This window comes from Bufo gargarizans, chromosome 7 (genome assembly GCF_014858855.1).
Source record: "Bufo gargarizans isolate SCDJY-AF-19 chromosome 7, ASM1485885v1, whole genome shotgun sequence".
Classification (NCBI taxonomy): Eukaryota; Metazoa; Chordata; class Amphibia; order Anura; family Bufonidae; genus Bufo; species Bufo gargarizans.
The window spans coordinates 795,361-809,687 of NC_058086.1; positions in this window are offsets into that span (position 1 = coordinate 795,361).

The window sequence follows — 14,327 nt, forward strand, 5'->3', positions numbered from 1 at the left end:
GAAATAATGCTGTGTCCCAAAGGGGTTAATAGTAGTACACATGTAATGTGAAACTGTGTGTGCTTTTGCCCTGGCCACTTTTTATCCAGTCATTTGTTATACTACCAAGTCATTTCTTAGTCACACCAGATCCACGTTTCCACAGAGTTTTCTTTTTTAGAACCCTGACTGTAATGATGAGGATACGTCACCTGTGTGTATATGGTAATGGTCTGGAAGTTGATGTAGCTAAATGGTTTTCCTTACTTTAAATTAGATTTCAATATAAAGTATTGAGTCCCAATATTGTAATATGGTCTAATTTTATTTCAACTTGCCAGACAAATTGCCATGAAATACTTTTGGGTAGATGTGGGACGAATCCAATTTTTCTCGAATCCGAAAAGGTTCTCTAATATATTGAATCTTTTGAATCTTGAATCCTGTACATAAGAATTATGTGAACGGTGTAACAAAGTGATCCAAACACTTATTGGGGGGATCTGTGGATGGCACTGTTATGGGGGGGATCTGTGGATGGCACTGTTATGGGGGGATCTGTGGATGGCACTGTTATAGGGATCTCTTGATGCCATCCAGATTCGCAAACTGTAGTTGGCCTCATTCTGAATTAATAAAAACTATAATTACATGTGTCATGTCACTTAACTCCATCTGTATTGTGTTTACTATTGTGTGCCTAATGGACATTATATTTTTTATGACATGTTTTGTAGATATATATTCTAAATAAAAAATATGTTGAATAAAATGTATACATTTGTAGATATTGTTTATAACTACATTAATATTAGTGTGTGTAAGTGATTGAGAAATCAAGTTTATATAGTAAGTGTATTTGGGTGATATTAATGTATAGTAAACATTTACAATTATTAATGTGGTCTCTGTTTGTGCTACATAAATATCATTATGCACTGTATGTAATAAAGAGAACAAAAAATACAAATCTTGAAAATAAAACTCTGTTTGTTTATTATAATACCTAATAGTCAACTTGACTTTTTTTTTTTTACAAAAAAAAAAACATAAGAAAAATAATATAAAAGACAATTTACAAATTAAAAAAACACCCAGGTGGCGAGGGGGGACCCTAAAACTGGGGGCTATGGTAGGGTTGTAAAGGGGGGGCAGAATGGTGAGATGGGCCAGGTTGAGATGAGGAGGGGACAGGCTGGCCATACCAAGTTTTCCCCTGATATTGTTGGCCATATAGCCTACTAGGTTTCCACTAATGACGCCTTGGAGGAGGAAACTGTGGGGGACCCTGTGAACCCTGGGGAATTGGCATTGGGCAGGGGCAAAACATGTGCCCATGGGTGCACCGAATCTCCAGGGCCACAAACATCTCCGTGGGATCATTCGATGGAGTTGCATCCAGAACGATTCTGAGAGCCGCTTTGGTTCTCAGTACTCGATCTGGAAGCAGCCTCTGCAAATAATGGGCCAGATTATGGGCATACAGATCTAAATGTCCTCCTGCCAGGCTCTAGACAAATAGTTCAGTACCTGGGAAATGACTAGAGCTTCGGCAGGAGGCATGGCCCGGCTTCTGGCTTAGCTGGATAGAGCCAAAGTGTGAGGGGGATTCCACTCCCGAAGCAGCCCGACGGCCGGATGCTGACGTGCTGGGTCCTTCTGCACTCTCGGTCGGAGCTAGCCCAGAGGGAGCGGGACTGCTGGGGAACGGACTCTTCACCTTCCTCCTCTAGGTTGTCCTCCGTTCTTCACAAATAAAAAAAACCCAGAACATGTAAATTAATATATGAACACACTTTTTTATTCTAAATATTTACGTCACATATTACTATTATTAGCAAAATACATTTAGCACATAGTAGTACATGAACTAACCATAGGCGTGCGCACCGGGTGTGCCTGGCACACCCTAATAGTCACCTCCGTGCTCACTGCCCGCCGCTGATTCCCCTGTCTGTTATGCTGCCGCCGCCGCCCGCCGCACTGTGTAAATTAATTTACAATACCTGGCTGTGGGAGGGCGGCGGCTAGTATTCACATAGGAGGTGGAGTCCTGGACCCAGCGGAGGCAGAGAGGGAGCCGTACAGTGCGTGCTGTGCGGCGCAGGCTGAGTTGATGTGACGTAAAGTCACGCTGCTGCATCTGTGTGTACCTAGCGCGCCGGTAAGTGGCTAAAGGGCTGAGGGCTGAGTTGTAACCCACAGTGCTACGCCTCCTCTGTTGTCCCCTGTATTACCCTGATACCCCTCAGTTATATAATATATCTGAGGGGTAATATAACTGAGGAGTTATATTACCCCTGTATAATGTACCCTGATACCCCTCAGTTATATAATATAACTGAGGGGTATCAGGTTCAATTATACAGGGCAGGGTAATATGACTAAGGGGTATCAGTGTACATTATTATACAGGGTAATATAACTAAAGGGTATCAGGGGACATTATTATACAGGGTAATATAACTAAGGGGTATCAGTGTACATTATTATACAGGGTAATATAACTAAGGGGTATCAGGGGACATTATTATACAGGGGTAACATAACTGAGGAGGGCTATCAGGGGACATTATTATACAGGGGTAATATAACTTATATTACCCCTGTATAATGTCCTTGATAGCAGGGGCGTAGCGTGGGGGGGGGGGGCCGGAGGGGCCGTTGCCCCGGGCGCCAAATTGCAGGGGGCGCCAGGCATCCGAAATTTCAATGAGGGCTACGGGAGCTCCCGTCCCCTCCGTTATGCCCCATAGGCTTCAGGCCTAGTGGCCTGAAGCCTATAAGGCAGTAGAGGCGAGCGACGCAGGACTCGGTCACGATAACCTCACTGTGACCTCCTGCGTCGGGTCTCGCGAGATGACGCGATGACGCGGCGCAGGAAGGCACAGTGAGGCGTTCGTGACCGCCTGCGGCGGGAACAAGCGGGGATGGAGATAGGTAAGTATTTTTTTTTAATGTTAACTTACCTAATTGCAGAGGCTCTGGCGGCAGTATGGGGGGTGGGAGAGGAGAGGAGAGGACTGGAGCAGAAAGGCTATATTCAATGGCATTGGCACAGCAATAAGAGGGGCGATTATATTAGCAAAGAGGGGGGCCAGTACATTAATAACAGAGGGGCCATTACATTAATAACAAAGAGGGGGACATTATATTAGCAAAGAGGGGGGCCAGTACATTAATAGCAAAGAGGGGGACATTACATTAGCAAAGAGGGGGCCAGTACATTGATAACAAAGAGGGGGACATTATATTAGCAAAGAGGGGGGCCAGTACATTAATAATAAAAAGGGGGCCATTATATTAATAATAAAGAGGGGGCCATTATATTAATAATAAAGAGGGGGCCAGTACATTATTAATAAAAAGGGGGCCATTATATTAATAATAAAGAGGGGGCCAGTACATTATTATTATTATTATTATTAATGTAATGACCCCCTCTTCATTATTAATGTAATGACCCCCTCTTTATTATTAATATAATGGCCCCCTCTTTATTATTAATATAATGACCCCCTCTTCATTATTAATGTAATGGCCCCTCTTTATTATTAATGTAATGCCCCCTCTTTATTATTAATGTAATGGCCCCCTCTTTATTATTAATGTAATGACCCCCTCTTTATTATTAATGTAATGCCCCCTCTTTATTATTAATGTAATGGCCCCTCTTTATTATTAATGTATTGGCCCCCTCTTTATTATTAATGTAATGACCCCCTCTTTATTATTAATGTAATGCCCCCTCTTTATTATTAATGTAATGACCCCCTCTTTATTATTAATGTAATGGCCCCCTCTTTATTATTAATGTAATGACCCCCTCTTTATTATTAATGTAATGGCCCCCTCTTTATTATTAATGTAATGGCCCCTCTTTATTATTAATGTATTGGCCCCCTCTTTATTAATAATGTAATGCCCCCTCTTTATTATTAATGTAATGGCCCCTCTTTATTATTAATGTATTGGCCCCCTCTTTATTATTAATGTATAATGTAATGACCCCCTCTTTATTATTAATGTAATGACCCCCTCTTTATTATTAATGTAATGGCCCCCTCTTTATTATTAATGTAATGGCCCCTCTTTATTATTAATGTAATGGCCCCCTCTTTATTATTAATGTAATGGCCCCTCTTTATTATTAATGTAATGGCCCCCTCTTCATTATTAATATAATGACCCCATCTTTGTTATGAATGTAATGACCCCCTCTTTGTTATTAATGTAATGGCCCCTCTTTATTATTAATGTAATGACCCCCTCTTTATTATTAATATAATGGCCCCCTCTTTATTATTAATATAATGACCCCCTCTTCATTATTAATGTAATGGCCCCTCTTTATTATTAATGTAATGCCCCCTCTTTATTATTAATGTATTGGCCCCCTCTTTATTATTAATGTAATGACCCCCTCTTTATTATTAATGTAATGACCCCCTCTTTATTATTAATGTAATGGCCCCTCTTTATTATTAATGTAATGGCCCCCTCTTCATTATTAATATAATGGCCCCTCTTTATTATTAATGTAATGGCCCCCTCTTTATTATTAATGTAATGGCCCCTCTTTATTATTAATGTAATGGCCCCCTCTTTATTATTAATGTAATGGCCCCCTCTTTATTATTAATGTAATGGCCCCTCTTTATTATTAATGTATTGGCCCCCTCTTTATTATTAATGTAATGACCCCCTCTTTATTATTAATGTAATGCCCCCTCTTTATTATTAATGTAATGGCCCCTCTTTATTATTAATGTAATGGCCCCCTCTTTATTATTAATGTAATGGCCCCTCTTTATTATTAATGTAATGACCCCCTCTTTATTATTAATGTAATGCCCCCTCTTTATTAATAATGTAATGGCCCCTCTTTATTATTAATGTAATGGCCCCCTCTTCATTATTAATATAATGACCCCATCTTTGTTATGAATGTAATGACCCCCTCTTTGTTATTAATGTAATGGCCCCTCTTTATTATTAATGTAATGACCCCCTCTTTGCTAATATAATGGCCCCCTCTTTGTTATTAAAGAGGGGGCCAGTACATTAATAATAAAGAGGGGGCCATTATAATATACAGGGGGAATGAAAGCTATCTGTCTGGCTCTAGCTCAGTATTGGGGGGCAGCAGGATGACAGTGTTGAAGGAAGGAGAGCATGATAGTAAAGTGAGGAACCAAAATTTTTTTCGGTGAAACTCTGCAGAGACGAGAAGCGGCTGAAAGAAGTTATCATGGTGGTCTTATCTCTGAATGAAGACGTCGAGGAGAGTCTACATCACAGGAGACGTCACTGGATGTAACAGGTATGGTGCGGTATTCTACTGTAATAATAATGTCCATCCACATATCTGTTTCATGGTAGGGTTGGGGGAGAAGATTGAGAATTTGGCCCATACTGCCGCATTCTGGCCCCAGACTTCAGGTCACACTGTACGTGTTCAGAATTCTGGGGCCTCACACCCATCTACTACATTATCTGTGTTATCTGAGGTGTAACATAGGACTGCTAGTGATCTACTACAGTATCTGTTAAAAGTGGCGTGCCTGGGGTAGGCGCGGGGGGGGGGGGGGCGCAATTTTTGGCTTGCCCCGGGTGCTGGCAACCCACGCTACGCCACTGCTTGATAGCCCTCCTCAGTTATATTACCCCATATATAATTTACCCTGATACTCCTTGGTTATATTACCCCATGTATAATTTACCCTGATACCCCTCAGTTATATTACCCCCTGTATAATATCCACTGATAGCCCTCCTAAGTCATATGTAATCCACAGGTCGCCCATAACAGTGTGTCATCGACAGATCCCCCATAACAGTGTGTCATCGACAGATCCCCCATAACAGTGTGTCATCCACAGACCGCACCCGCGCACTGAGAAGAGACTGAAAGCAGGGGAAGATCCGCGGAAGCAAGCAGAGGACGGCACAGCAGACGACTGAACAGCTTCTTTTGTAAGTAAATTATTTTATTATAGAGCCGAAACAGTTTTAAACTCTAAAGAAAAGTTTGGGAGAGTGTTTCTCTCTTTCTCAGGTCTGAAGCAATACCGAGGAAGAAAGGAAAACTCTTAAAAGCTTGTATTTTAAGTATTAGGATAGTACAATAAAAAGATATCCCTGCATACCGCAATGCTCTCATATTTTGTAATCTTATTTATATATACTTATTTAGTTTTTTTTCAGTAGTATGATTAAGTGGTGAAAATTATTAGTGACCCCTTCATTTTTGACTGTGTTATCTTATGTGCCCCCCTATATATTGTTCCTAGGCGCAGAGGCAGAGTCACGACAACGCTAGGGTGAGACCCGCCTGTGTGTGTATGTATATAATATATATAGATATATATATCTATATATATATATATATATATATATATATATACATACACACACACACACGTGCGCGCGGCGTGTGTGTTTCTGCTTTAGGGTGCACACCCTAATGCAATAGGCTGTACCCGCCTATTACATATGGGGTCATTTAGCTACATTGGGGAAATAAGAAGTGGCATAGCTGGTCATAGCAAAGAATTCTAATCCACTTGTAATGTTGTTCACCTACTTTTGCTAATGAAAGGAGGAATCTGCTTGGTTGCTATCGGCAACTATGACATTTCTAATTTACCAATTGTTAAAAATCACATTACCAACATAGTCAACATACAGTGTGTATTGATAAACATGTAGTGGTCAGTGCTTATAATTAACTTACGGACGCAGCTCCTGTTGAGTTGTTCCCGAAACATATAGGGCCTTTTCTTGGGGGGCCCGGAACCAGCATGCCCATGGTGCTGGATCTCTATGCGGAACTGGTCCCTACAGCTCTGCCACCGATTCTTAACTTCATCCACTTTTAAAATAAATACAAGAAAGGAAAGTTTTACCAAATATACAATCCTACAGAGGACAACGCATGACATGTGCTATGCTAGGGAGGACAGCAAGGATCACACATGTATAGATTGGCTACTTACCCAAACTCTGGCGACTCTGGCCTTTTCTTTTCTCCCATATTCTGACAGAAGGTTATCTCCACCCAGGCTGCGTCCTTTTTGTACCGGTCGGGGTACTCCCCCGACCTGGTATGCCAAATTCAGGGCCTCTCCTGCATGAATTCAATGAGCCTCTTCATCTCCATGGAATTTGGTGTCTTTGGCATGGGACGCTAAAGTCCTGGCAGCCATGGTAAAGTGTAGTGGGGAGCGGGGGAGCAGCATACTTACCGTCCTTGCGGTTCCTGGGGCGCTCCAGAGTGACGTCAGGGCGCCCCACGCGTATGTATGACGTGATCACATGGCACGTCATCCATGCGCATGGGGCGCTCTGACGTCATTCTGGAGCGCCCCGGGAGCCGCAAGGACTGGAGCGCCCTGGGAGCCGCACGGACTGTAAGTATACCGCTCCCCCGCTCCGGCAACCAGGACTTTAATAGCGTCCTGGCTGCCATAGTAACACTGAAAGCATTTTGAAGACGGATCCGTCTTCAAATGCTTTCAGTTCACTTGTGTTTTTCCGGATCCGGCGTGTAATTCCGGCAAGTGGAGTACACGCCGGATCCGGACAACGCAAGTGTGAAAGAGGCCTTAATGTTACGTGACCTATTACCATTTAGCACTAAGTAGTCAGAGCAGTTCTAGCATTTTATCTCTTCTATATCAAAATAAAGATGTAGTTTTAATTTGTACATATATTGGGTTGGGACTCCTAAATGGGATTTTGTTGAAATGATCCCGAGGGTGCCATTTAGGGCCTTCAATTTGATTTGAACCATAGAGTTCAGGAAGTGTTGGATCCCCATGCATGCTGTAATGTCATTCATTGGAAGCTGTCTGGCAGAAGGAAAGGTATGGAGTGGGCTTGGCATGCATGTTGGTACCTGCATCCCTTGTAAGTAACGGAGGCCATTATGGCACCAAAAATGGTTAAAGGCAGAGTGGACCTAGCAGGCATGTGGATCCAACACTTCCTGAACTTTATGGCGGCCATTATGGAGCATAACAGGTAGTATTTAGTGTTAGGACCCGTCTTACAGAGATCGCCTTGACGTTCTGCAGACTCGCTCAGATGGTTTTGTACAAAATGCATTTGCAAGCATCTCGCTTAATTAATTAGCATAGCATTAGCACTATAATATTTTTTGTGACTATGGCATTATTATACTTTATCTGGTTTGCAAAGTGCTGTTGCATTGCCTTTTTTGCTCTTATAATCACTGCACACTTCACTTATTAGGGCAGTTACGGGGCCAAAACTGACTTAATAACTCAAGTATGAACTCAGCCTTAGGGCTCTTGCACACAAACGTATTTTCTTTCTGCTTCCGTTCCATTTTTTTGCAGACCGTATGCGGAACCATTTACTTCAATGGGGCTTTAGAAAATAACGAAGTTACTCCGTGTGCATTCTGTTTCTGTTTGTCCGCATGACTGTTCCGCAAAAAAATAGTGCATGTCCTATTATTGTCCGCAAATCACGGTCCGAGGCCCCGTATTTCATCCGTATTTTGCGGATCCATACTGTAGAAATGCTATGCCCAGCCCATATTGCTCATGTGTTTGGTGATTAATAAGTTACTGTTTCTGTATACGATCCACAAAAAACGGATCAAATGCGGAAACCAAAAGGATATGTTGTGTGCAGTAACGGAACGGAAGAGGACTTAAATCAGAGAGAAAAAAACCTCAGATACGGAACAACAGATCAGTGAAAAACGGAACGCAAAACAACAAAGGTTGTGTGCATGAGCCCATACAGGTCGATGTTAGCGCCAAGAAGAAGCGCACTCCTTTTACACCGTCGCCAGCTGATTCCACATAGATGTCTACAGAACCTGTTCTATTAAACGCGTATACAAGTAGAGCCCCCCTGACAGAATAGAGAGGGTGTCAGCAGTAAGTTTGTGTTGACGTCACTGATTAATTTGCCCTTGCTCTGATCCGTCAGAACAATAACCCACAAAAAACGGATCCTGTCTGATGGGACCATACAGGCCTTACAGCTGCTACACAGACAGGATCTGTTACGCGTCTCATTTTGCTTCCTTCTGACAGATAAGAAGAAAGGTAAAATAAATCATGATGTCAGCCAGGCTGAAAGGCAAAATAGTGGCCCAGTCATGAAGTGGATAGGGTGGGAACAGCATGAGGAGTGTGGACCTATCACATAGTGGTGAGGTGGAAGCAGCATGAGGAGACCATAGAGTGGCCTAATGACAGAGTCTGGAGGTAGCGGCAGCATCAGTAGGCCACAGAGTGGTGCGACGATGAAAGATTCTGAAGGTGGGGGCAGCATGAGGAGGCCACAGAGTAGCACGACTATGAGAGATTGTGGAGGTGGCAGCAGCATGAAGAGGCCACAGAGTGGCATGAAGACAAAGTGTGGATGTGTCAGCAGCATGAGGAGGCCAGAGTAGCACAACAACAAGAGATTGTGGAGGTGGCAGCAGCATGAGGAGGCCACAGAGTGGCACAATGACAGAGTCTGAAGGTGGCGGCAGCATCAGGAGGCCACAGAGTGGCACACTGACAGAGTCTGGAGTTGGCACCAGTATGAGGAGACCACTGAGTGGCACAATGACTGAGTCTGGAGTTGGCAGCAGTATGAGGAGGCCACCGAGTTGTACAAGGACCAAGTCTGGAGCTGGCAGTAGTATGAGGAGGTTATCGAGTGGGCACTGTTCTCTTTACCCAAGTCCACCTTGGTAGTCCTTGTATGCTTACCGTGTTCAGGTACAAGACCTTTGATGCCACATCATTATTGATTATGCATTTATTGTGTAATTGCTAGTATCTTTGCTGCATATTAGCCCATGCTGCTATTTTGGACTACATTCATTGTGCCTATATTTGTGGCTTTTGGTGGGATCTGGGTAGATGCTTGGTCTCATTTTGTACCAGCATCTGTTATAATACATTGTATACAATTTTTAATCATGTTTGTGTGTCTTTTGTAGTCCAATAAAACTTTCGTATTGCATTTATATCCAGCGGATGTGCATTTTCTAGGGGTTTTCTTGGGCCATGTTGCCAGTATTTGCTACTGAGGCTACTGAGTGGCACAATGACAGAGTCTGGAGTTGGCAGAAGCATGAGGAGACCACAGAGTGGCCCAATGACAGAGTCTGGAGGTGGCGGCATCAGCATCAGGAGGAGGCCACCGAATGGCACAATGACCCAGTCTGGAGGTGGCATCAGTATGAGGAGGCCACTGAGTGGCACAATCACTGAGTCTGGAGGCGGCGGCAGCATGAGGAGGCCACAGAGTCGAACCATAACAAAGTGTGGAAGTGTCAGCAGTATTAGGAGGCCTCCGAGTGGCACAATGACTGAGTCTGGAGTTGTCAGCAGCATGAGGAGACCACAGAGTGGCCCAATAACAGAGTGTGGAGGTGATGGCAGCAACAGCATCAGGAGGAGGCTACAGAGTGGCAAGGTGACATAGTGTGGAGATGGCAGTAGCATCAGAAGCAGCATCAGGAGGATACCATAGAATGGCAAGGTGACCAAGTGTGGAGATGGCAGTAGCAGCAGCAGCATCAGGATACTTTGCATTGTGAAGAACTTAGACCATGACAAATAGTGACAAACGCCATTTGAGCAAATAAATTCTACCAGTTGCCCCCCCCCCCCCAAAAAAAAAAGATTGAAACAGGGGTGTTATATACCAATTATATACTTTCTATATAGTGCATTTGGGTAGTGCAGCATTGGTTTACGGTTTTGCTGCGTTACCTCAGCTACAGATAGTGACAAATGACATTGGAACAAATAATTTCTACTGGTGTAATATACCAGTTGTCCACCCAAAAAACTGATCGAGGCAGGGGTGTGATATACCTTCTTTCACAAATACTGCTCTATTATAGGGTCTTTTGTCACAGGGTCATTTTGAAAATGACAGGCAGAGGAAGAGGCAGGCCATTCCGTAGGGGTGGTAGGGGTCGGGCAGGTGCACCAGGCCGGAGCCCAAGTGGGAAGTTGCAGAAGGTGCGTTCAATTACGTCAGGGACGCACCAGACTTAGTTGAGTGGCTCACTCAGCCTTCCGCTTCTGCACCCTCCTCATTCTCTCTATCTGCACCCTCCTCACTCTTTGCTGTGTGCACCACCAAAGACACCACGACCACCACCATATCCCCTCCGCTTGAGTTAGAGGAATTATTTTCACATCCATTTACAAGACCTTACCGATGCTCAGCCATTCTTGGAATTGGATCAGGAAGAGGAGGTATCAATGGTCGCCACCCAGCAGTCTGACGACAGTACCCAGATCAGCACAAGGAGGGTGGTCCCGCAGTTGCTGCCTACTCCGAGATCTCTAATGTCAGTAATGGTGATGAAGGGGATGAAAATGATGTATCTATGGACGTCATGTGGGGGCCCACAAGAGAGGAAGAGGAGGGGAGTTCAGAGGGAGAGATGGAGCAGCAGATAGGGAGGAGAAGGAGGAGAAGCAGGCAGAACTTACAGTGCACAGGAGGCAAAAAGCAGACTGTAATGTTTTTTTTAACGTGTCCGCTGCTGATAATAGTGTTGCAATCTGCAGCCTATGCTGTTGTCAACACATAAGTCGCGGTAAGCCCAACACTCACCTAGTGACGACCACCTTAAGAAGCCACCTGGCCTCTCTGGCAATGTGAACATTGAGGTGTTGTTTCCCCAGGTTCCAGTCCGGGACTTAGGGCATGCTCATGTCCAGGAATCCTATTTAATCCTGCTACTGGATCTTGGGTGTGTCTCACTCTGGAGTGTCTTGTGAAGCAGTGGCCTGGGAAGGCTCTGTACAAGTGGGCTCAGCCGAGCGGGCTGAGGGGCCACAGGGCTAGGTGTTAGCCTGAACTTTGGGGGACTCCTCGAGGTCTTGGAATCAACGGTCGCTAGGCCAGAGTCAGGAGGACTTCTGGGCCACAATCCCCCAAAAAGTACTGGACTTTGTTACAGCCTGGAAGTGCTGGATTGTTAGGCTGGGAAAACCTGCATGTTCTTCCCGTGTGTGAGGTAGGGAGTCCTCATGTTTCGTTAGAGCCCAGCCAGGCAGATGTTTTATTTGTATTGTTTGTTTTGGTTTTGCTGAGGTGCCAAATAAAAGCTGGCCACTAACCCTGTGGTCGATGAAGATCATTGTGAGAATGACCCCTGAATAAGAGGCTATCCCTTACAATTGGTGGAGAATGCGGGCAAGTTGTCCATGAGAAAAGGGCAACGGTTGGTTGCTAGGGGCAACGCTGAGACTGCAGGTGCTGCTAAAAGCTGTTTTTTGCTGTGTGGAGGACTTATAGCTTCTGGCAGCCACACCATACTTCTGAGAGACAGATGAGTTTGCCTGTCCTAATGTTCAGCTTGTAGGGAAAGGACAAGGAATAGGACTGAGCACATCAACAGGAACAAGGTACACCTAACCCACAGCTCCAAGACAAGCCTAGGAACAGTGGATTTGCAGAATCAACTCTGTTAACATCAAGAGACTGCATTTTTTGTACTGCTGCAACCAAAGTCGTCAACAGTAAAAGTTGTGAGTTGCACCTTACCACTGTCTACCTCATTATTACCACTATTGGTTGTACCACCATTAACAGTACTGGCGTCACGACAAAAACCAATCAAGGGACTCAGCAACAAGCACCCTAAGCACCCCTAACATCAAGGGCACCTCAACCACCATCTTGGCTAATGCTTCCCTACTACAGAGCGTGCCCCGGAGGATTTCGTGCTGTCCACCTCAACACTGTGCTGCCAGCCCAGGGAGGCTTTCTGATGAACTGTGTGTTTCAATTTGGCCCCTCATCGGTCCACCGTGCACCTCACATGTTGCCCCAGCGCTACTGGCTGGCTGCAATTATATGCTTGCATTTTTCTCTTGCAGCGGATGTTGGAGCAGGGATATGACCGCACCCGATCCCACGCTGAGAAGCAGAGAATTGTGCAGGAGCTGGCCTATGAAATCTGGGGCCAAATGGGTGTAAAACACCGCTGTCTGGCCATTATAAAAAAAAAATGGTCAGACATGAAGAGAAGACAGCCCCGGTTTATAAAAAGAATCTGGGACGAAAAATGACCAGGTACATGCATAAATAACTTTTGTATGTTATGCCAACACTTTGTAATGTATACAGTGCTAAGCAAAAGTATTCACCCTCCTTGACTTCGTTCTTATTTTTGTTGCCTCACCCCCTGGAATTAACATGGATTGTTTGAGGATTTCCATCATGTAATTTGTAGAACATGCCCACAACTTAGACCTTCTTTTAAGTTGGTTAATTGTAAAGCATACAACTAATAGGACAAAATAACAGAAAAGGTCAATGTGCATAACTATTCACCCCCCTAAAGTCAATACTTTGTAGAGCCGCCTTTTGCATCAATCAAAGCTTCAAGTCGCTTTGGTTAAGTCTCTATGAGCAGTCCACAGCCACATCTTACCACTCGGGTTTTTGCCCATTCCTCCTTGCAATACTGATTCAGCTCCTTCCAATTTGATGGTTTGCACTTGTGAACAGCAATCTTTAAGTCTGACCACAGATTTTCTATTGGTTTGAGATCTGGGCTTTGACTAGGCCATTCCAACACATTTACATGTTTACCCTTAAACCACTCAAGTGTTGATTTAGCAGTGTTTTGGGGGGCATTATCCTGCTGGAAGGAGAACCTCCTCAGATCACGCACAGAGTGGGATAGGTTTTGCTCAAGAATATCCCTGTCCATGTTTCCCTCAACTCTGACCAGTTTCCCAGTCCCGGCTGCTGAAAAATATCCCCACAGCATGATGTTGCCACCACCATGTTGCATTGTGGGGATGGTTCTTTGGGTGATGTGATGTGTTGGCCTAGTGCCAGACAAGTGACGGACTGAACCATCACTGTGTCTGCAGTAGAAGCCTGACGGCTAGCCTCCTTCCTACGGGCTATGGACCCAGGACTATGGAGACTCCCACTCTGACCTATTTGGGTTAGAGGGAATTATAAACTATGATTTTTTTGGTTGAGTTTATAGGCCACATCTTTCCTATTCCCCATTAAAGTTGCATGGTGTGAATCCATAAATGCAATGAGGGTTAACTCTGCTCTGAGACTCCAAATGAATGTGTTAGTTTATTTGTCCTTTTGTTATATTGTGTTACTGATGGGATTAAGAAGTAGCCATCTCTGGTGTACAGAAGTAGATCATCCTATGATACACTAATGAGAGATAATCCCATGACATAGGTCTCCTCTCGCCCTATTGTTTCATCAAGACACTATATATATATATATATATATATATATACGATATATAGATCCAGCCATATTGGAATTTCTTTATAGCTAATGTTCTTAAGATTTTCGAGTTG